We start from the raw sequence: 24,109 nt of genomic DNA on the forward strand, positions 1-24,109 counted from the left end.
TGTGTGGCATGCTAAGTTGCTTCAATTGTGTCCAGCTGTTTGCGACATTATATACTAGCCCATCTGGCTCCTCTGTCCATGGGATTTTCCAGGCAAGAATACTGGAGTGGGTTGCCATTTGCTACTTCAGGGGATCTTCCCAACTCAGGGATTGAACTCACATCTCATGTTTCCTTCATTGACAGGTGAGGTTTTTTTACCATTAGCACCACCTGGGAAGCCCAGTTGAGCAAATTATGGAGTTTATTTAAACAAACAATGGAATGTGATTCCACTGCTATAAACAAAGAAGTTGGTCTATATATTGATGACAGTATGGCTATTGTTAAATGAAGAGCAAAGAGTGGTAGAATAGCACATATAATATGCTATCATTTTTAAGGGACTGGCAAAACTTCTCTTTAAGTGAAAGTGTTGGTGTCTTGGTTGTGTCCGAATCTGCTATCCCATGAACTATAGCCCGCCAGGCTCCTCTGTCCATGGGATTCTTCAGGCAAGAATACTGGAGTGGGATGCCCTTTCCTTCTCCAGGGGATCTTCCCAACCCAGGGGTTGAACTTGTGTCTCCTGCATTGAAGGCATATTCTTTACCGTCTACACCAATCTCTTTAAGAGCTGGATAATAAAAGTTTTTAGGCCATACAGTATGTTGCAACTACTCAACTCTGTTAATACATCAGGGAAGTGGTCATAGATGATACATTAATGAATTGGAGTAACTGTGTTTCACTAAAACTTTATTTACAAAAACAGATGTGGGCTAGAGTTGGTCCATGGACTGCAATTTGTCAACCCTTGATTTGTGTCTTATGCCAGGGTGGCACAAATTAATACTGAGAGATGGAGATAAAATTTTTATTTTGTGCCCTTTGACATTGCCAAAAATTAAAAAAAAATCAAGTTACTTTATATATATATGTATCTCTTTAATTTTTCAAAATGTGATTTTTTTTAAACTTATTTATTTTTTATTGAAGGATAATTACTTTACAGAATTTTGCTGTTAAATGTGATTATTAAGCAAAGAGATCCCAGTTCTCATTTGGTGGGTAATAGTATTGGTCAGATTTTAGCATCTGCAGACTGGCAGTGTTCCAGACTCATTTCTGATATATATACACCAGTTCATCCAAGGGACACAGGCTTTGTTGGTGACAAAAAATCTTGTGGCCTGAGCTACAAAAAATCAGACTATTACTATTATGACTTCAATTGAATTAATTGTAGCTAAGTTAAATGTTAGCTTAGGGTCACTGGATTTTTATTAACTCCACATAAAGAGTTGGATTTAAAATGTACAATACAGAGAGGCTGAAAGACAAGACAAAAAGATGGAAATTATTTCCAGCTATGTGTCATTCAAAAATGTTGATGCTCTGTATATATACAGAATTCCTCCAATCAGTGGTCCTCTGCCCCACCGTGGCCTATAAACCAGATAAGACCACCTGGAATTTAGACCCCACTTTGTGGCAAGACAAGTGAAGGATGGTTTAGTGTTGAATTGCATTTAAACTCTGGATGCCCTCATTACTTCTGAACTTTTCTTAAAAGTAACTAAATTGTTTTTGGTATCAGATTAAATGGGTGCTCAACACAGAAATAAAAATTTCACAAAGAGAAACACTAAAATCACATATTTTTGCAAAGAGATTATGTAATGTTGTACTTTTTTTGGTATCATCTCATTAAAATGATATATGCATGTGTAAAATCATTCTGAAGGAAAGACAATGAGTCAACAATTTATGGAATTACAGGAGATTTACAATTGCTAATTTATAACTTTCAGTATGTAGTCTAGTTTTTATAATGAACTTGTTTGTAAAAATGTAAAAAATACAGTTAGTTGCATTTAAAGAAATACTTATTTAGAAAGAATTTGAAAGACACAGAAAGGTTGTAAGAATAGCATAAAGAACTCTGTATAACCTCCACCCATCTTTACTAATTGTTAATATTCTCACTATGTATATTTATGGATAGCTTTAATTTTTCCCCTGAAATTTCTGAGGGTACATTGGAGTCATCAGGCCCATTTACGCAGCAAAAGTTCAGGGTGTATCTCCTAATATCAAGGACATTCGTACAACCAGTCAGGAATTTAATGATGATACAATATCATTTTTTAATTTCCAGATAAAATCCAGTTTTTTTCTCACCTTCAGTTATGTCCTTTAAAATGTTTTATTTTCTGTGACCCCCCCAAACAGAATCATGCATTGCGTTAAGTTTTCTTTCCTCTTTGGTACAACATTTCCTCAGCCCCTACCAAGTAAGAGTTGATTTATTTTGTAGGCTGTTCCTCAGTTTGGGTTTGTCTGATATTTCCTCATAATGTTTTGTATTTTTGGCAAATGCTACATCAGTGATGGGCTTCCCTGGTAGCTCAACTGGTAAAGAATCTGCCTGCAATGTGGGAGACCTGGGTCTGGGTTCGATCCCTGGATTGGGAAGGTCCCCTGGGAAAGGAACAGCTACCCACTCTAGTATTCTGGCCTTGAGACTTCCATGGACTGTATGGGGTCATAAAGAGTTGGATGCAACTGAGTGACTTTCACTTTTTTTACATCAGTGATACCCTGCCCTCAGCGCTTCATTTCTGGGAGCACAAGATGTTCAACTTTGCCATTACTACTGATGCCAAATTTGGTCCCGTGGTTACGTTGGTGTTCACTAGGTTTTTCTTCTGCAGAGTGTGTTTGCTCCTTGTAAATTGGGAATTATTTGTGGTGAGATAGTTGAGAACCTAAAAGTATCCTGTTTCTCATTAAATTTTTACCTGTCTTTAGTATCCAATAATGATTCTTTCCTGATTCAATTTTTACAATGACAGTGCCAAAGGGTGATTTTAAAAACTGCCATTATTCCTCCTACATTTATTGGCTTTCTACTGTAAGGAAAAGAGTCCCCTTCTTATTTTTTATTTGTTTTTTTATCTGTAGAGATTCATGGATTCTTTTTCACTCCAACTGATTAAAATACACTGAATCATTGTTTATTTTGGTACTCAAATCACCCTCAAACTTGACCTGTGTAAGCTCCTATAAATAGGCTCTTATGTCCTTTTGACACGTCATTATTTTTTAAGAACTTCCTTACTTTTTGGTAAAAATAAATGTTTTAGGCTCATCTTGTATGACCTCTGCTAACTCTGAAATCAGCCATTTCTCCAAGGAGCTCTGATTCTATTTATTCGGTGCTGGTGTCCTAATTAATTCTGGAGCATCACTGTATCTAGGCTCCTTTAGTCAACAAAAGTAGTCTATAGCTACATCTCTGTCTGTGTCTCTCTATTTGTGTTTATAATTACACATATAAAATGCAATGAGTTCAACATGGTCCTTTCTACTCCTCATTTCAGTACTACATGGTCCTTTCTAACTCCTCATTTCATAATAATATCTTCCTTCTCCAATAGTGAGAAACTTGTTTCCTAACATTATCAATATTTTTATTCATTGCTCAATCTTACAATACAAGGAATGAAGGAATTGCTAACCAATACCATTGAGAGAAAAAAATCTACTAAGTAGAATTCAAGAAATGTTTTCGGTTCTTTGTGTGTCTAGACTTAGAATTTATAATCAGATTCTGTGTCCCAAAATGACTAGGATTAATTTTTCCCTCTTCAGTATAGTTACATTATTCTTCCATGGATCATGCCTTTGATGTTGTATCTGAACACCATACCCAAGGTCATCTAGGTTTTCTGCTATGCTCTGAACTAGGAGTTTATAATTTTTTATTTTACATTTATGTCTATGATCTATTTGGAGCTGATTTTGTGAAAGATGTAAGGTCTCTGGCTAGATTAATTTTTTTTTCTTTGCACTTGGATGTCCACTTGTTCTAGCACCATTTGTTGAAAAGATTAGCTTTGCTCCATTGTATTGCCTTCACTCCTTTGTCAAAGATCAATTGACTACCATGGTTAATTAAGTCAATCTCTTATGTGAGAACCTTTAATTGTTTCCAATATTTTGTAGTTACAAATATACTGCAGTGAATAACTTAATCCACATGTGTATGTGTTATGTGCTATATGTTAGTGTCTGACTAACACTCAGTCAGTGTCTGACTCTTTGCGACCCTGTGGACTGTAGCTTGCCAGGCTCCTCTGTCCATGGGGTTCTCCAGGCAAGAATACTGGAGTGGGTTGCCATTCCATTCTCCAGGGGATCTTATGGACCCAGGGATTGAATCTGGTTCTCCTGCATGGTAGGCAGGTTTTTAACCACCTGAGCCACCAGGGGAGCCATTAGGGAATCCACATGTAATTTTGTTCAAAGTGTATCTTCTGTAAAAATTTCTAGAGGATGGTAAGCATATATATGGCAGCTTTATTTTTTTTTAAATAGAAGTACTATATTGGCACAGCTTTAATTCCTAAATTGGTACATCAAAATCTGAACTTAAAGATATAGTTTTCCTCCACCAGAAAAGCAAAGATTTATTTTTTCTAAATCATAAAAAGTACATACTCATTGTAACACTATCCAAACTACATGCACATATATATAGTATTTAACTATATATATAACTATTTTATATATAAACTATATTTGCATATAAACTATATTATAAATATATTAAAATCACACATAGTCACATCAACCAATGATTATAACAAACTCTATTAATTCATGACACCTGGGCATAGCTTTCCTTTGAATGTAGTATTTGAACATGGCATTGGGGAAATGTCAATCCACATTACTTTGGTTCAAAGTCAGATGTTTTTTTCTCAGGGGAATTTCAAAGTTTTTAGATAAATACTTACATTTTAAGTATTTAAAAACTTTCTACAGAAAGTTTAACTTATTGGAGTAAGTCAGGAAATGGCTACTTCGTATTTCAATAAATGCCTTGACATTTTACAAATTGATACCCACGATGTGTAGCTGAGAATTAATGGAGCCTTAGGTGGGTATAGTCAGGATCCATGTTAGTATTCATGACCAATCATCACCCCAAGTCTTCCAGAGTTATTTTTTGACTTTTGCACAATAGAACAATATCATCTCCCAGGTGATGCAATTGTCTTTCCTTTTTATTCTACTGACATGGAAACATGTGAACAGCTAAATTTTTGACAAGTCCTTTGTATATAATTGATAACTTAATACTACAGAATTGCTTGCTTTTAAATAGAGGAATCTCATTATTACTGCTGTTTTAACTTATATGTATTTTGGTAGGCAGGCATATAAGTGGGACCTTTTTGTGAGTTCCAATGTTACTGAATCATGGATTGCAATTAATTCTTGTTTGCAGAAGAGAACATTCTAACTCAAGTGGGGTCAGCTAAGGTCTTGCGAGCAGACTTGGAAAGAAGGGAAATTTTAAATTTGGCTTATTTTCCAGATTTAGTTAAGATTCTGGAAATTTATTTTCTCAATGCCTTTCTCTCTTCCTCCTTTCTTTCTCCCTTCCCCTCTCTCTCTTTCTTTCCTTCTTTTTAACCTCTCAGGGTTTTTAGTGACACAGTTTGAATTAAGGGAGCTCAGGGTCTATTCTTCCATAAAGCATCAGAAATGAGTTTTCTGGGCAAGTAGAAGCAGAGGGGTGGAGATAAACAGGATGAGGTGGTGCACCTAGGCATGTGCCAGGAATTCATCTTTAGCCATTAATTTAGCTGGAGTTTAGTATAAGAATATCCAGTGTTTGATCATTTAGAATAAACACATGAAGTCTCTAACTAACTGCTAAGTCACCTCAGTCGTGTCCGACTCTGTGCGACCCCATAGAGGGCAGCCCACCAGGCTCCGCCGTCTCTGGGATTCTCCAGGCAAGAATACTGGAGTGGGTTGCCATTTCCTTCTCCACATGAAGTCTCTAGCAGCCTATATTTACACCTACAGATTTGACTGATCTTGATTTTATAAATCCCATCTGGTTTTGGCACTTGAGGTTATTTCCCAGCTACATATGGGTTCCTTTAAAATCTTCTTGCCCTAAGGAAATCTCTTTCCTTCCTCCACCTCCATCCCCACCCCTGCATCACCAAGTCTCTACCACCACTGCTTGTCATCTGTTTACTTTGAGAGGGCTGGGCCTGGGAATGGAGACAGGACATAAACTGAAACAGTTTTCAAAAACACAAACAAGGATGTTAGAAGAAACGACTTCCTTTTTACACAGGACTCTTGGCAGACCACAATCACTCCCTCAATCAGTGGACTCACGCTCGCACAAACTTCCCGACAGAAACAAACCTCAGCCTTCCAACGACAGAGGATTCGTGTAATTCTGAATTGTCCCAAATCCACATTACAAACGTAGCTGAATAACAACTAGTAAATTACCACACCAGACTTAGACTTAGGCTGGTTCTGTTTTTCTAAGATACTATGTTTCTCAATGTGTAAATTAAAGATGTACAGGTATAGAAGAAATCTGAAGAGGCCAGCTAGTCCATCTTATATGGCTCACTCCACTAAAGAATGTATGTGCTTTGTTAGTCATGTCTGACTCTTTGTGCCCCCACGGACTGTAGCCTACCAGGCTCCTCTGTCCATGGGGTTCTCCAGGCAAGAATATTGGAGTGGGTAGCCATTCCCTTCTCCAAGGATTGAACCTGAGTCTCCTGCATTGCAGGCAGATTCCTTACTGTCTGAACCACCAGGGACCCAATAAAAAATAATGTTCTATATCTCTAAGGGATAAACAGACCTTAAACAACTTTTCCTATTTCTTAAAATTAAGATATTTTGCCTAATGATTTACCATGCCTTCTCTATTTAATGTGTTATTGCAAAGTTTGTTTATAATAGTCTTCCAAGGAATAATCTCGTCTCTGTTGTGTTATGAGATGGTATTGAGTTGATAAGACCATGCATTCCTAATTTGCAGACGTCAAGGTTTAAATTTGGGTTTCCCAGCTGTGTGACATGGCGCAGGTTTCTTAAACCCACAACTTTCTTAGTTTTCTCTTCTGTAAAAGGGGAGTTTTTAGTACCTACCTCACAGAGTCATTGTGGGGATTTAATATGTTACCAGATCTAGAATACATACAACAGAGGCTCTACCATGGTAGCATCGCCCTCTCTCAATTGTACAGAAAACACTCTTTTTGAACGAACAAGGCAATTGCCCCTGCTTCACTTAGGTTTAGGCACAATTTCAATGACTGAAATTTGTCAATTGGTGTCCAGATTGACCTTTGCCCTGTGATTTGGAGGGCTGACTCCTATATTTCCTGCCAGAATGAGTTAGTCACATTCATAGCATCTCCATCATGGTTTGTGGTTGCCCTGATCTTTAAATTTGGTCTGACTCTATTACAGTCCTTATTCACTGGTTAGGTTTAAGAATATTTTTATAAGTTATGGCCACATTAGCAATTTAAGGTCAAAAGGAAGATGGCAGGGTTAATCCTGTTACTCTGGGATACAGAAAAAACAGAAATATTGTTCACAGTGACTCCAGTCAACTGACTTTGGCAATAGACTCATATATTACCTCCTGATCTGTCTGGATCTCATTTCAGAAAATAGGCTTATTCTGATGATTTCATCATCAATTATCCCCTCAGATTGTGCCTTCAGTCTCTTTTAGCATGTAAGCAGAGTTTTCCACAAATTAAGAACAAAAATTTAGAATCAAATCTTTATTCAATGACTTTGATACTAAATGTCTTCCTCTCTTGTTGTCCCTTGATTCTGGAAACAGCCACTTTTTCCTAGTCATTCAACAACATGTCTTGCCTATTTCAGGTCTTCTCATCAAAGCTGTTTATTCAACTAATGTTTATTGAGCTCCTGCCAGGTTCCAGACGTTGTTCTACAGCTTTGGATAATCAGTGAACAAAATCGACAAATTCCTACTCTTGAGAAGCTTATAGAGAGGAAGATAAACAATAAAAAATAGATACAACAAACAAGAAAATTAAATTATATGTGTTAGATAAATGCTATAGATAAAAAGAAGAAAATAAAGCAGAATAAAAAAGGACCAGGACAATGTGTTGTGAAAATGTGGAGGATAGTTTGCTAAAAGTAATAAATAGGGTGGTTAGTGTAAGCCTCCTTAAGAAAGTGAGATCTGAAGAGACTTGGGGGAGATGAGGTATTAGGCAGGCAGATAGATGGGGGAAGCTATGAAGTCATGTGCCTGGTGTGTTCAAGGAGCAGTAGGTAACACAACATTGTAAAGCAACTATACTCCAATAATTTTTTTTTTTCAATTAGCAATGGGAAGCCAGCATGACTATTAAAAAAAGTTTTTTGTCCACTCAGGCCTCTCAAACTGTTTTCTGAGATACACAAAAGAATAAAAAACTAGATAAAGGAGATTTTTTAAAAGTTGCAGCCAATTCAAAAAGGTGATCAAAATTTTTTTCTTGTGGTTCTTTTTTGATAATCTGAGTCATTCTGTCTCAGAACAAAACCTTGTAAGCAGAGACAATAATGAATGGGGTCTATCAAGTTCCAGTTAGCAGTAACAAGTCTGTGAGCCATAACCTCAAGTATAACCTGCATTTTACCATCTATTCGTATTACAATATTGTGCTGTGCTGTACTGAGTTGCTCAGTGGTGTCCAACTCACTGCAACCCCATGGACAGTAGCCTGTCAGGCTCCTCTGTCCATGAAATTTTTCCAGGCAAGACTACTGGAGTGCATTGTCATTTTCTCTTCCAGGGGATCTTCCCAACCCAGGGATCAAACTCAAGTATCTTATGTCTCTTATATTGGCAGGCAGTTCTTTATCACTAGGGCCCCCTGGGAAGCCCACCTGGGTATTAGGATAAGCCAAAGGAAATCGCCATTTTTGTAACTCAAAAATTGCTAAACATTGACAATTTCATATGGTTTAACCCATATCCCTTTGTGGTAAAACTAAAATAACATGAAGTGCTTCATTTTTGGCTAAAAAGCAAAATGATAAATATTAATAACAAAAGCCATGAAGTATATTGATTTTCAGAGATATAATTTGACATTGTCATATAGTTATCATTTGTCATGGAGTTTTAATTGTTCAGTTTATGAAACATTTTTAAATTCATAAGTGTATATTCCAAACACTTTCACATATCTTCTCATGTAATTTTAAACAGTTATGATTACTCCCAGTTCACATCAGTTCAGTTCAGTTCAGTCGCTCAGTCGTGTCCGACTCTCTGTGACCCCATGAACTGCAGCACGCCAGGCCTCCCTGTCCATCACCAACTCCCGGAGTCTACCCAAACCCATGTTCATTGAGTTGGTGATGCCATCCAACCATCTCATCCTCTGTCGTCCCCTTCTCCTCCCGCCCCCAATCCTACCCAGCATTAGGGTCTTTTCCCATGAGTCAACCCTTTGCATGAGGTGGCCAAAGTATTGGAGTTTCAGCTTCAACATCAGACCTTCCAATGAACACCCAGGATTGATCTCTTTTAGGATGGATTGACTGGATCTCCTTGCAGTCCAAGGGACTCTCAAGAGTCTTCTCCAACACCACAGTTCAAAATCATCAATTCTTCAGCGCTCAGCTTTCTTCACCGTCCAACTCTCACATCCATACATGACCACTGGAAAAACCATAGCCTTGACTAGACGGACTTTTGTTGGCAAAGTAATGTCTCTGCTTTTAAATATGCTATCTAGGTTGGCCATAACCTTCCTTCCAAGGAGTAAGCGTCTTTTAATTTCATGGCTGCAGTCACCATCAGCAGTGATTCTGGAGCCCAAAAAAATAAAGTCTGACACTGTTTCCACTGTTTCCCCATCTATTTCCCATGGAGTGATGGGACCAGATGCCATGATCTTAGTTTTCTGAACGTTGAGCTTTAAGCCAACTTTTTCACTCTCCTCCTTCACCTTCATCAAGAGGCTCTTTAGTTCTTCTTCACTCTCTGCCATAAGGGTGGTGTCATCCGCATATCTGAGGTTATTGATATTTCTTCCGGCAATCTTGATTCCAGCTTGTGTTTCTTCCAGACCAGCATTTCTCATGATGTACTCTGCATATAAGTTAAATAAGCAGGGTGACAATATACAGCCTTGACGGACTCCTTTTCCTATTTGGAACCAGTCTGTTGTTCCATGTCCAGTTCTAACTGTTGCTTCCTGACCTGCATACAGGTTTCTCAAGAGACAGGTCAGATGGTCTGGTATTCCCATCTCTTTCAGAATTTTCCACAGTTTATTGTGATCCACACAGTCAAAGGCTTTGGCATAGTCAATAAAGCAGAAATAGATGTTTTTCTGGAACTCTCTTGCTTTTTCGATGATCCAGCGGATATTGGCAATTTGATCTCTGGTTCCTCTGCCTTTTCTAAAACCAGCTTGAACATCTGGAAGTTCACGGTTCACGTATTGCTGAAGCCTGGCTTGGAGAATTTTGAGCATTACTTTACTAGCATGTGAGATGAGTGCAATTGTGTGGTAGTTTGAGCATTCTTTGGCATTGCCTTTCTTTGGGATTGGAACGAAGACTGACCTTTTCCAGTCCTGTGGCCACTGCTGAGTTTTCCAAATTTGCTGGCATATTGAGTGCAGCACTTTCACAGCATCACCTTTGAGGATTTGAAATAGGTCAACTGGAATTCCATCACCTCCACTAGCTTTGTTCGTAGTGATGCTTTCTAAGGCCCACTTCACTTCACATTCCAGGATGTCTGGCTCTAGGTGAGTGATCACACCATCGTGATTATCTGTGTCGTGAAGATCTTTTTTGTACAGTTCTTCTGTGTATTCTTGCCACCTCTTCTTAATATCTTCTGCTTCTGTTAGGTCCATACCACTTCTGTCCTTTATCGAGCCCATCTTTGCATGAAATGTTCCTTTGGTATCTCTAATTTTCTTGAAGAGACCTCTAGTCTTTCCCAATCTGTTGTTTTCCTCTATTTCTTTGCACTGATCACTGAGGAAGGCTTTCTTATCTCTCCTTGCTATTCTTTGGAACTCTGCATTCAGATGGGAATATCTTTCCTTTTCTCCTTTGCTTTTCACTTCTCTTCTCTTCTCTTCCCAGCTATCTGTAAGGCCTCCTCAGACAGCCATTTTGCTTTTTTGCATTTCTTTTCCATGGGGATTTTCTTGATCCTTGTCTCTTGTACAATGTCATGAACCTCTGTCCATAGTTCATCAGGCACTCTGTCTATCAGATCTAGTCCCTTAAATCTATTTCTCACTTCCACTGTATATTCATAAGGGATTTGATCTAGGTCATACCTGAATGGTCTAGTGGTTTTCCCTACTTTCTTCAATTTAAGTCTGAATTTGGCAGTAAGCAGTTCATGATCTGAGCCACAGTCTGCTCCTGGTCTTGTTTTTGTTGACTGTATAGAGCTTCTCCATCTTCGGCTGCAAAGAATATAATCAATCCGATTTCGGTGTTGACCATCTGGTGATGTCCACGTGTAGAGTCTTCTCTTGTGTTGTTGGAATAGGGTGTTTGCTAGTACCAGTGCGTTCTCGTGGCAAAACTCTATTAGCCTTTGCCCTGCTTCATTCTGTACTCCAAGGCCAAACTTGCCTGTTACGCCAGATGTTTCTTGACTTCCTACTTTTGCATTCCAGTCCCCTATAATGAAAAGGACATCTTTTTTGGGTGTTAGTTCTAGAAGGTCTTGTAGGTCTTCATAGAACTGTTCAACTTCAGCTTCTTCGGCGTTACTGGTCAGGGCATAGACTTGGATTACCATGATATTGAATGGTTTGCCTTGGAAACGAACAGAGATCATTCTGTCGTTTTTGAGATTGCATCCAAGTACTGCATTTCGGACTCTTTTGTTGACCATGATGGCTACTCCATTTCTTCTAAGGGATTCTTGCCCACAGTAGTAGATATAATGGTCATCTGAGTTAAATTCACCCCTTCCAGTCCATCTTAGTTCGCTGATTCCTAGAATGTCAACGTTCACTCTTGCCATCTCCTGTTTGACCACTTCCAGTTTGCCTTGATTCATGGACCTAACATTCCAGGTTCCTATGCAATATTGCTCTTTACAGCATCGGACTTTGCGTCTATCATCAGTCATATCCACAGTTGGGTATCGTTTTTAGGAGCAGAAGTTGAATTGTTTCCTCAAGACTACAGTTACTGAGCCAGATTGGACTCTGTGCTTTTTGATTCTAAGCACAGTGTTCACTCCATTTCCCATAATTACAATCTTTTGGTATCAATTAATCAAGATATTGAAGGATATAAAAATTTAAAGACCCAAGGTCTTACCTTTAAGTAGTTGATAATCTAGCCAGGACAATGTTTTCTAAAGTGACTTCTGTGGAATCCTAATCTGCAAGTGTGACAGTTTTATGCATTAGTTTTCCTGAGTCTCTACTGGGTATTTTTGTGAACGTGTTTTTGACCCATTTAAATCTGTGGACTTTGAGAAAAGCAGACTACTCTTCTTAATGTGGTGGGCCTCATCCAATCAGTTAACGGACTGAATAATACAAAAGTCTGATGTCCTCAAGCAAGAGGGAATTCAGAAGACTGCCTTAAGACTTCATCCACGATACCAGCTCTTCAGACTTGAACTGTATATTGGCTCTTCCACAGGTGTTGGCTCATCCTGCAGATTTTAGACTTGCCAGCCTCTATAATTGTGTGACCCAATTCCTTAAAATCAATAAATCTTATTATACATGTTACATATATATATTATAGATATTATTTATATCTCATTAGTTCTATTTCTCTAGAGAAAACTAATAGACCTGGGAAGCTCCATTATAACATGGTCTATATGTTTAGAAAGCACTAAACACTGCTATGTCCATTGGAAATATATACAGTTCATATTAGTACACCAAAGCCCCAAGGATTCATTTTATTTAAAACAGAAACTTTAACTGTAATTAAAATAAAAAGTACCAGCAGCCTATGCACATAGTTTTAGTGTTCTAAAGAACACACTTTGGTAAATGTGGAACAGCAAAGACAATTTGTCTTAACTGGTACTACTTGGAAAGACCTGCCAAGTGCTTTAGGAAAAGAACAAGGAAGAAAAAGCGCAGCACAGTCATTAAACGTGGATTCTTGTATCATATTGTGAGGATTCTGTGTGCTTCATTTTTACTGATAACATGGGATAAGTTAATGCTTGTTGTAAGGATTAAATGAGATAACACATGAAATATGCTTAGAAAAGTGATTCTTTTATAGGTTGATATTTGCTCTGAAAATTATAGCAAGCCTCTGGATCCCAACGTGAAAGAATTTAGTCTTAAAAATGAGACTGTAGGAAAAAATGCATTTTAATGACCATGAAACACAATTGCAAATTTTAAAATGTAATTCTTTTAACCACTATAGATGGTACTGTTAGACACATTAGTAAGATTCAGTTACATTGGCGACTAGAGTTTGGTGAAAGACTGGCTAAAGGATCTTCCTTCTGTTCTGATGGATCTTAACTTCAAAACTTCTGTTGGCATCATTGTCTTTAAAGCTATTTTAGTGTATATATTTATCACAATGATTTACTTATATGCTTGTTGGCAATTTAAGAAAATGAATCTTACTCATCTTTGTACCAGTAACAACCAATGTGTTTGATTGATAAGGGCTCTATCAATGCTAAGTTAAACTTCTCTGGCCCTTTTAAGCTTGTGCTAGAAAAATACTAAGAGCTTTGGCTACACTAAACTATGCTTAGACTTTAGAAGTAAGGATGTAATAATATGATTTGTCCTGCCATATATTTGAATCTGAGAGAGAACAAATTCTGCTCACTTTTAATCTTTCTTCTTTTCTCTAGCTGCCCTGGTACCCTGTAAAGTATCTGTAGTTTACAAGACACATGGAGAGTAGACTAAAAAAAATTAACTCATAACTAACTATATTATATTCATGTGTGCAGACGAGTCATCATATGCTGGCGGAAAGGGGGGAAAAAAATTAACCCAAAGTCTAATCCTGTTTAAAGCCTGTGTGCTCAGTAATGTCCAGCTCTTTGCAGTCCCATGGACTGTAACCTGCCAGGCTCCTCTGTCCATGAAATTTTCCAGACAAGAATACTGGAGTGGGTTGCCCTTTCCTACTCCAGGGGATCTTCCTACCCAGAGATCGAACCTGTGTCCCTTCTGTCTCCTGCATTGGCAGGCAGATTCTTTACCACTAGGCCCACCTGGGAAACCCAGTGTTCGGACACTCTAGGATGAAAATATTTAGCTCTCATATAGCATCTTCCCTCTTTTTCTCTCTTGGTTGATATCCAGGTTTAAAAGAAGAAGTGGAGTTTGTGACCCAATGGGAAGAGATCCCTGACCTCCTATTTCTGTAAGAGTGTACTGGCTGGCATCATCTGGCCTTGGCAGTAAATTCCTTTCTGCCTTTCATGGAACTGACCTATCAGTCTCCAAACTTGAACTCTACCAGTGGTAAACTCAAGGTCCGTTCATTTGGCTTAGCCACCCCAGCCTCTGAGTCTCTCACCACATCCTCCTTCTATCTGGCTGGCCCTGAAATCATCTTCTACCACATTGTGGGATTTCTTCTCCCACATGGTTGGCCCTGAGTTCAGGATTCAGGCCACAGGGAAATTGAGTCGCTCAGAAAAGCTAAAACCTCAGGGGTTCCATCTGCCTACCACGGTGCTCAGTGTCTTATACTGAGCCCTGCATTGGCTCAGGATAGCTTCCTCCCCAAGTTCAAAATGCAAGACCATGCCCCTTTACCCCATGTTATTTCCTCATGAACCGAATATGTTTTGGGCTGCCAGAGATATAAAAACTGATACATCTGCTCCTTCTACTCTGTCTTTTTCTCCTCCTTTCTGCATTCCACTGAGACCAAGAAAGGAGCATCTTTTCTCCTTCTGGAACTTCCGCAGTGAAAACTATATGTTTTGGCAGTCAAGCCAATCCCTGAGTATGTTAAAGGGGAGATCAAGGAATTTAGATAATTGTTTCCTCAAATAATAACCTGTGGTAAAAGTCTAGTTGTCTTTGTGCAAAGCCCTATTTTTGAATATCAAAACACTAGTCTTTCTTTCGGTATTTGATAAAAGAATGCAAAACATTAATTTCTCCACTTCATCTGTATCCATATTTGGGCAAGTCAGGATGATAGCTTATGCTCAGAATAAGCAAAAGAGAAAAATCACATTAATGCTTGTTAAAAAAAATTGGGGTGGAGAATTAAAGATATTTCTTGCTAAGAGAGTTTTATGGGGGAGATAGTTATTACTTTAAAATGATGGACACAGTACTTAGAGACATAAAAGATACTAGAAATGAGACAAGTAAAAGTTAAATATTTCTTGAATATATTGTACCTTTCTAGGAAGACTTTAAAATCCTTTCTCACTTTTTTCACACACGAAAAAACTAATTTTGAAATAATTATAGACTCACAAGATGTTCAAAAAATAGTACAAGAGTCCAGTATATTCTTTACCCAGCTTCCCTCAGTGGTAACATCTTATACAACTAGGGTGAAATATCAAAACCAGGAAATGCCATTGTATGATACTGTTAACTAGCCCACTGATCTTATTCAGATTTCACCAGTTCTCACATGCACTCATAAAACATTACCTATTTATATTTACACAATCCCATTCTTCTTCTTAACCCTCAGAGAAGGTACAGATGCAGCAAGTTAGGTTCAGAGAATTTAGAGTGCTGCCCCCAGTCCAGTGTGATGTCCCCTCTGAAGAGCATATGGTAGCCAACAGGGTGAAACCAGTTGGTTTTAAGGTCCCTGTCCAGAAATGTTTTCCTTCTGGAATCTGAACTAGTCCAATCAGAGATTTGCTAAATTCACCTGAAATCTTTGTACCTCTTTTGAATTGTATGTATTCCTAAGAGATTAAGAGGAGAGTGAAAAAGTTGGCTTAAAGCTCAACGTTCAACGTTCAGAAAACTAAGATCATGGCATCTGGTCCCATCATGTCATGGAAAATAGATGGGGAAACAGTGGAAACAGTGGCAGACTTTATTTTTTGGGGCTCCAAAATCACTGCTGATGGTGATTGCAGCCATGAAATTAAAAGACGCTTACTCCTTGGAAGGAAGGTTATGGCCAACCTAGATAGCATATTTAAAAGCAAAGACATTACTTTGCCAACAAAAGTCCATCTAGTCAAGGCTATGGTTTTTCCAGTGGTCATGTATGGATGTGAGAGTTGGATGGTGAAGAAAGCTGAGCGCTGCAGAATTGATGATTTTGAACTGTGGTGTTGGAGAAGACTCTTGAGAGTCCCTTGGTCTGCAAGGAGATCCAATCAATCCATTCTAAAGGAGATCAATCCTGGGTGTTCATTGGAAGGTCTGATGTTGAAGCTGAAACTCCAATACTTTGGCCACCTCCTGCGAAGAGCTGACTCATTGGAAAAGACCCTAATGCTGGGTAGGATTGGGGCAGGAGGAGAAGGGGACGACAGAGGATGAGGTGGTTGGATGGCATCACTGACTCGATGGACATGGGTTTGGGTAGACTCCGGGAGTTGGTGATGGACAGGGAGGCCTGGCGTGCTGCAATTCATGGGGTCGCAAAGAGTCAGACACGACTGAGTGACTGAACTGAACTAAAGAGATTAACTCACTCAATTTTTTATTTTTTCTAGGATCTCAAGAAATGATAGATGATTGAGATGTGGGTAAAGCTTGGAGGATGAGATGTTGATGATAACAGAAATGAGGGGGTGGGGAAGACAAACAAAGTGGGCGTCGGGGGCTATCCAGGGCTAAGATACTCTCTCCTCCTTCACAGATATGTTCCAGGAAAGCTGTATTCACTAGGTATGTCTGGAGTAACCATGGACTGTGGCCACCTCAGACAGGGTGGGTAACACAGATTTTGAGACTCAGCAGCAAATGATAAAGTCAGCTATTAAAACCTAAAATTGTGATTGTCTTTATTTGAAAATAAGAATAACTTACATAATATGTGAGCATAAAACTTGAAACCACTCAAAACAGCAAGGACGAAAGTGGAAGAATTACAAGCTTATGTTTCAAAAAACAATTAGGGAAAAACAGCACAGCATACCGTAAGGCTGGAAACCAGTGGTCTGGAGGTTTTAATATTGCCAACGAGTAGAAAAAGTTTCCATAGAATTTCATTAACCAAGTAGAGTCAGAGTGACTCAAGACGCGTCTGGAGTTTAGACTTATTTGATGGAAACTTCGTAGGCTGCATTTTCCTCTTTCCCCACTCTGACTTTACAAGCCAGAGCCCACATACTTGGAAACAGTAACTGAGTGATTACTAAATGGTTGCTGAGTGATGGTGTAAATAGTTGGAAAAAGTTTGAATTTGGATTTATGACAGCTATCAAGCTAAGTCGTCCTAACTTCATGTTATAGATAGCTTATACACTAATAGGACACATGAATGTCGAAGGAAAGTCAAAGTTTGTTGTGTGTTTCCAATTAAAAATACAGCTTGATTAGCCAAATGTGTTGTACAAGTATAGACGAAAAACCTTTTTAGGTTTGTAAAAAAGTTTTCTTGCAAAACACTTTGCATTGGGAGACTCCATGTGTTCTCAGAAACAGCTGAAATGAGCTTTTTGAGAGGGTACACGGAAGGCTCCCACGTAGAAGGAACTTAAGTTACCAAGGGCTCCAGGGATGGCTAGCTCTTTCCTGTCAGAAGCCAAAGCTTGGGACAAGGACAGGCTGAGAGCAGAATTGACTTTTGTATTGTATATTTATTCATATATGTTTATGAATATATGAAGATTTTGTGTATTTTTCCATCTGGTAGAAATATTCTCTTAGCTACAAAATTTCACTACCTTCACCACCACTACACATACCTACCTGTTTATTGGGTGAATATTTTGATAAACTGCCTGAGATGGAACATAAAACACTCACAAACTGGACTTAATTGGTGCTAAGTAGTTATTGCTCTGTTTTTTATTGCAGGGGGAAGGGCTGTTGATGGGGGAGGGTATTGCTTAGAACAACCCAAAGCTGGATTTAAGACAGTAGAGTGGATTTTTTTGATTGACAGACAACCAAAGGGAGTGTTGGGGGCAAACAGTGAAGATGAAGTTTTGCCAAGTTTTTCTGGATGATATGTGAAGCAATGCATGCATGCACAAGTCGCTTCAGTCGTGTCCGACTCTGTGCAACCCCATGGACAGCAGCCCACCAGGCTCCTCTGACCACGGGATTCTCTAGGCAAGAATACTGGAGTGGGTTGCCATTTTCTTCTCCCAGCTATACTCCAATACAAAATAAATACTGTAAAAGAGATAATACATGCAATTTTACCAAGCAGAGCAAACGGCTGCTAAAATCTGGTTGCATATCCTTCTAGTACTGCTTGTAGTAGGCTGTATTCTGTATATTGATTATTATTTGTCTCATATTGTATGTGAGCTGAGTGTTCTACATACAATGTTTTATTACATCTCTTTCTATACTATGAAATAAATGTGATTTTACACAAGTGGAAACACTTGCCTCTTCTAAGGGGTAGAGAGCAATCCCTTTGGAAGTTTTCCTAAGAGCAGTCAAATCATTTATGGCCTATGGCACACTAAGTAGGTAAGCTTACTTGTCACTTGTGTTTTAGTGCTCACCTTAACCCTCGCTGTCCAGAAACTGGCCTAAGTCGAAGAATTCCACTAGGAGACTTCAGGAATACAAAGAAATTCAGACAAAACCAAACCTCCTAATTCACTGGGAATTCGGGAGTATTCAACATACAAAGAGTTCTCTCTTTGTTAATTGGGACTGTAATATATAATAATATCCTCATACTTGATTCATTTTCAAATATGAAAATGTTAGAATTTCCAAAGGAGGAGCTTAGCCATCCCAAATACTCAAGTCAGTGTGTTTAAACCTTGTATATATTTTGAGATATTTGTTAAAACAGCATTGCCATAATTAATGCAATAGTTATGGCTGAGATAGTTATGGTTGAGAAATGAATATAGAGACAACATGATGATGGGAAAATATCTCATGCTACAAAAAGTATATAACACTTTTTAGCTTTAGCAAGCAATGCATTCTTTTACCATGTTTAAATTTCATAACAGACAGTCTGTACATTGGGGAAACATGAAAACTTTTTTCCAAATGACATTGTTAAAGCAAACTATATGAAATATGAGTCACCTGCCAGACTTCCAAGAAACTAACACTCCTGGATTTCTGTACAAGTGGTGATTCACTCTTCCAGGATGTTCAAGCAAATGTCCTAGAAGGTGGGCGGCAAAGAAGAGAAGCTAAGGGCAAGAATAAGAATTAAAGAGTGGAGTGTGTCTTATTTTACACATATGGGTTTCTCCTCTGAATGTATATTCTTGGTATTTTCACCTATTTTTTGAATCTTCTGCTTTTTTTCATTCCTGCTCTTTGGTCAGTGGTGATTTACTTTGAGATGGAGGTTATCAAAAAGCAATGGGATCACTGAGGGGCTGAATCTTTTTACGTAGCTAATTTTTTCAAGTGCCTGGAAGTTTGTCTTTAAAAAGCAATATTTAAAACCACTTAACCATACCTGAAGGGCTTCCCTGGTGGCTCAGACAGTTAAGAATCTGCCTGCAATGCAGGAGACCTGAATTTGATTCCTGGGTTAGGAAGATCCCCTGGAGAAGAAGGGAATGGCTACCCATTCCAGTATTATGGCCTGGAGAATTCCATGGACAGAGGAGCCTGGCGGGCTACAGTCCATGGGGTGGCAAAGAGAATTGGACATGACTGAGCAACTAACACACACAACCATACTTGAAGCGTTTCTTTATAAAATGTACATGGGACACGGAATTCTATGGATAGGGAAGCCTGGAGTGCTGCAGTCCATGGGGTTGCAAAGAGTCGGACACGACTGAGTGACTGAACAAAAACAAAATTGGATATAAAGATCTGGAACTCAAGAAGAGAATTCTGGGTTCCTGATTTGTGAGTCATCAGCCCATTGTTGTCAGTTTTATCTGTGGAAATGATCACACATTAGAGTGATAAAGGGGTCAGAATGTTTAAGGGAAAGAGGAGCAGAGAGGAAGACATGCAATAGAATGTGGAGAATCAAAGAAAAGGGAAGTTTAGAGAGAAAAGATGTGACTTCTCCTTTTAGGCAATAAGAAGGACAAGCTAACCAGACAACATCATTGCTAAGTAACACCTAGATATGTTGAATAAGTTACAACAAACAAGCTTTGTTTTAGTCTGTTTTTTTTCTTTTTTTGGCCATGCCGTGAAGCTTGTGGGTTCTTAGTTCCTTGACCAGTGATTGAACCTTGGCCCTCAGCAGTGAAAGCATGGAATCCTAGCCACTGGATTGCCAAGAAATTCCCTAAACATGCTTTAAATATGTAGCAAAACTTGCAAAAATTAAGAGATGTATCCCTAGGGCCCAAACATAGGAGACAACTCAACACCTGAGTGGTGAGGGTGTGAGCTGGTGCTGCAGCAGCCCTGGGGGAGTTTACTCATCTTGGGGTGAGGGGCTTAGCTTTCCTGAAGGAGTAGGAGATGAGATCTTGTAATTAAAATTTTTTTTAATGACATAGATATTCATAAAAAGGCAAGTATAAACAAATTGTAACGTGTGTACAATACAACAGTAAACTACTAAAATGCAGTTACAGTGAGCTATGACTACACGGATCAGCATAGAAAAGTCTCAAAAGCAATGTTGAAAGAACAAAGAAAGCCTCAGAATAATACTCCAGAATTCCATTTAAAGGAAAATTTAAGAATACAAAAGATTAAAGAGCATTGATATATGTATAAGTAATAAAAGCAGTAATCCGCATTTAATGTAGTCCTTGTTAATGGTTACTTCTAGTGAGAGAGAGAGAAAGGGTCAAGGAGAGATATGTGAGAGCTTCCATGGTATTTTTAGTGTTGTATTTCTTTAATAAAGTGAAAAAAATAAGGCAAAGTTGTTAAGACTTGTCAAAGCTAGGTGGTTAGGATATGGGGCCTGGGGTATGCTTGAAATGTCTTAATATAATGTGTTAGTGAATAAGAGAAAAAGTCGAGATATCATCTGTAAGCTGGAGAAGCCAGAGGGAATGAAAAAGATCTCAGAGTGTAGGTGTGTGCATGCACGCACATGTGCACCTATGTATGTGTGTGTTTCTGCTGAGAGACTGAGGGTGTTTTGGTAAGTCATGCAGAAGGCATCAAGCCGGTTCACTTACATAGGTGAATATACATATAAATGAATGAAAGGTGGCCTTAGCTTTCGCTGTCAACTACAGCGAGAAGCCAGAAGACGTGTGATGTGGTGAAATGTAAGAAATAGATCTGAGTAGCAGAGACCAAATAGATGGATAGATAGGGAGGCAGGTTTTGAGTTTCAAAGGTGAGTTCACCAGTCGGTTGAATTCAAAATGCATTAAATATTATGGTATGTGCCTGTGTTTGTGTGTGTCTAAATGTTTATCTATCTATGTAACAATTCGTAACTTTTAACATAGCAGCACACTCCCTTCAGTTCAGTTCAGTTGCTCAGTCGTGTCCAACTCTTTGTGACCCCATGAATCCCAGCACGCCAGGCCTCCCTGTCCATCACCAACTCCCGGAGTCCACCCAAACCCATGTCCATTGCGTTGGCGATGCCATCCAACCATCTCATCCTCTGTCGTCCCCTTCTCCTCCTGCCCTCAATCTTTCCCAGCATCAGGATCTTTTCAAATGAGTCAGCTCTTCGCATCAGGTACATCTTCCTTAGATCCAATATCTGCTGACAGTGTCTGGAGGCACATGGCTAGGATGGAGGAGGAAAGTAGAAGCCATGCACCATGCCTTGCCTCTGCTGTTTATCTAGCTGAGCACCCACAAAAGGCCGCTTAGCCTTTCTAAGCCTCAGCACCTTCCTAAGCGGTTGTCTTGGGACTGTGAAGTGTGAAAGTGTTAGTCGCTTAGTCACATCTGACTCTTTGCGACTCCATGGACTGTAGCCCACCAGGCTCCTCTGTCCATGGGATTCTCCAGGCAAGAATACTGGAGTATTTCCTCCTCCAGGGGTTCTTCCCAACCCAGGGATCGAACCCATGTCTCCTGAGTCTCTTGCACTGGCGGGCGGATTCTTTACCACTGAGCCACTTGAGAAGTCTATTCAACTATATGAAGGACAGTAAAATAAGAGAAATTTTAATTTTTATATGAAATGATCTATTGCTAAGTTAAAAGCAAGTTACAAAACCATGTGCAGAATTTGACTCATTTTTCTTAAAAAGTTAACTTATATGTGTCTATATTGAATAGAAAAGGCTTGGAAGAATCAGCACAAAATTATTAGTGATAATTACCTCTGGATAGTAGTATTTTGAGTGACTTTATTTATTTTCTTTTTGTTGACCTATATTTCTAAATTTTCTTCAATAATCATGGAATGTATAAGGGCAAAATAGGATAAAAAATACTTCAAAGAGGCATTTTATCACTTTGATTAGCTTATATCATCAAATTATTTGGGAGAAAATGTTTCCATGCATTCCATGAGGGCTATAGGGGAAGAAAGGCTTTATTCTATCACCCTAGGGTCTGTGGACTGAAACTGATAAAACCCATGTCCATTGTGTTGGCGATGCCATCCAACCAGAAAAGCAGAAAAATTTTATCTAATATTTTCATGTGTTCATGAGTGTCTTCAAAAGGAAAATGACAGGGACTTCCCTGGCAGTCCAGCAGTTAAGACTCTGCACTCCTACTGCAGGGGGTGCGGGTTCAATCTCTGATCAGGGAAGTAAGATGTCTCATGCTTTGGGGTGTGACCGAAAAAATAAATAAATAAATATAAATTGTGGGAATGCGATACGACAAAGGGATTTGGGGGAGGGCATCAAATTGTGAGACTGCTAGAAAATACAAAAGTGACAGTGTTATTCACACAGTTGTGCCTGACTCCTTGTGACCCTATGTACTGTAGCCCACTAGGCTCTTCTGTCCATGGGGTTCTCCAGGCAATAATACTGGAGTAAAGTTGCCATTTCCTTCTCCAGGGGATCTTCCTGACCCAGGGGTCATATCTGGGTCTCCTGCACTGCAGGCAGATTCTTTGCCATCTGAGCCACCAAGGAAGCCTGTGATAGAAAATATATGGGGGAACTAATGGAAGCTAAAGGTTAATTCAGTAGGTTTGGTTGTATACCCGTCTCTGAGGATGAGCGTGTTCTCTTCCTAGTGCAGGGTGAGGACTTCCATCATGGGAAATTTTATGCTGTGCTTTTAGACAGAAGGAGATCAGAGGGCCTCATCTGTACCTGCTGCTTCTCAAGTACTTTCAACTCAAAATCATCAGTATGTCAAAGAGGCATATCTTGAGGTGGCATATTCTGAACCCCTTCAGGGCCGTCAATGGCCTTAGGAAGGCCATGTTTTTCCCCCGATGTGACTGTTGAGGGCCACATGCCTGTGGTTTATGTGAAGGCTGATGGGGAAAACACAAGAGCTGAGAAGTGGTACAATGGCCACGTACTTCTTCCCACCTCCCTCTCATTCCTCCCCACAGTATTCTCAATGGGAAAGATGATCTCTATTGCACAAGGTCAAAAGTGCTTTTCCATCCAAGGTCTCAGGGGGGAAAAGGAAAGAACACTCTTTATCTCAACCTGTAATCAATGGTGAGCTCTCCAAGCCACAATGCCTCCCTTTTGCTAAGCTAATTATCTTGGTTGAAAGAGTATCTTTGAGCTACTCCCAATGGACAGGTCTCACTGATGAGGAGCAGATTTGGAAACTTTTGGCTAACAACTCCCAGGGGGGCTGCAAACAGGTCTTCTAAGGCTGTTGTTCACAGGCTTTTTCTGGCAGATTCCCAAAGCCTAGAAACTCAAAAAAGTAAAAATAAAAATGAACAGAAGAAGACTTGATTCTTTTTCTCGGGGCTTAAGCAGCCAGCCTGGAATTCCTCTCCTAAGCCGAGGCTGGGGGTGAACCCACTGGAATAACTGATCATACATGTGATGTTCTCTGGTCCTCTTGCCAAGGGGTTCTTTTTGATTCTAATGGCCAGAGATTCCAGGCTCCACTAACTCACTGCCTGGCTGGGATTTTCCTTTTCATTAGAATACTGCTGATTAGATTCAGGCATCCAAAGACCCAGCGTACATGGACGAAACTAGGCAGAGAGAGGCATTTTAGGGTAACAGTCAAGGACTAGGGCTCTGAGCCTGTTACCACTGACCAGCCAGTTGTTTAAGCAGAGTTTCTAAGCCTCATTCTCTGAAATGGGAGTGAAAACAGAAC

This window comes from Giraffa tippelskirchi, chromosome 9 (genome assembly GCF_054371585.1).
Source record: "Giraffa tippelskirchi isolate mGirTip1 chromosome 9, T2T-mGirTip1v1.2.pri, whole genome shotgun sequence".
In the NCBI taxonomy this organism is placed as follows: Eukaryota; Metazoa; Chordata; class Mammalia; order Artiodactyla; family Giraffidae; genus Giraffa; species Giraffa tippelskirchi.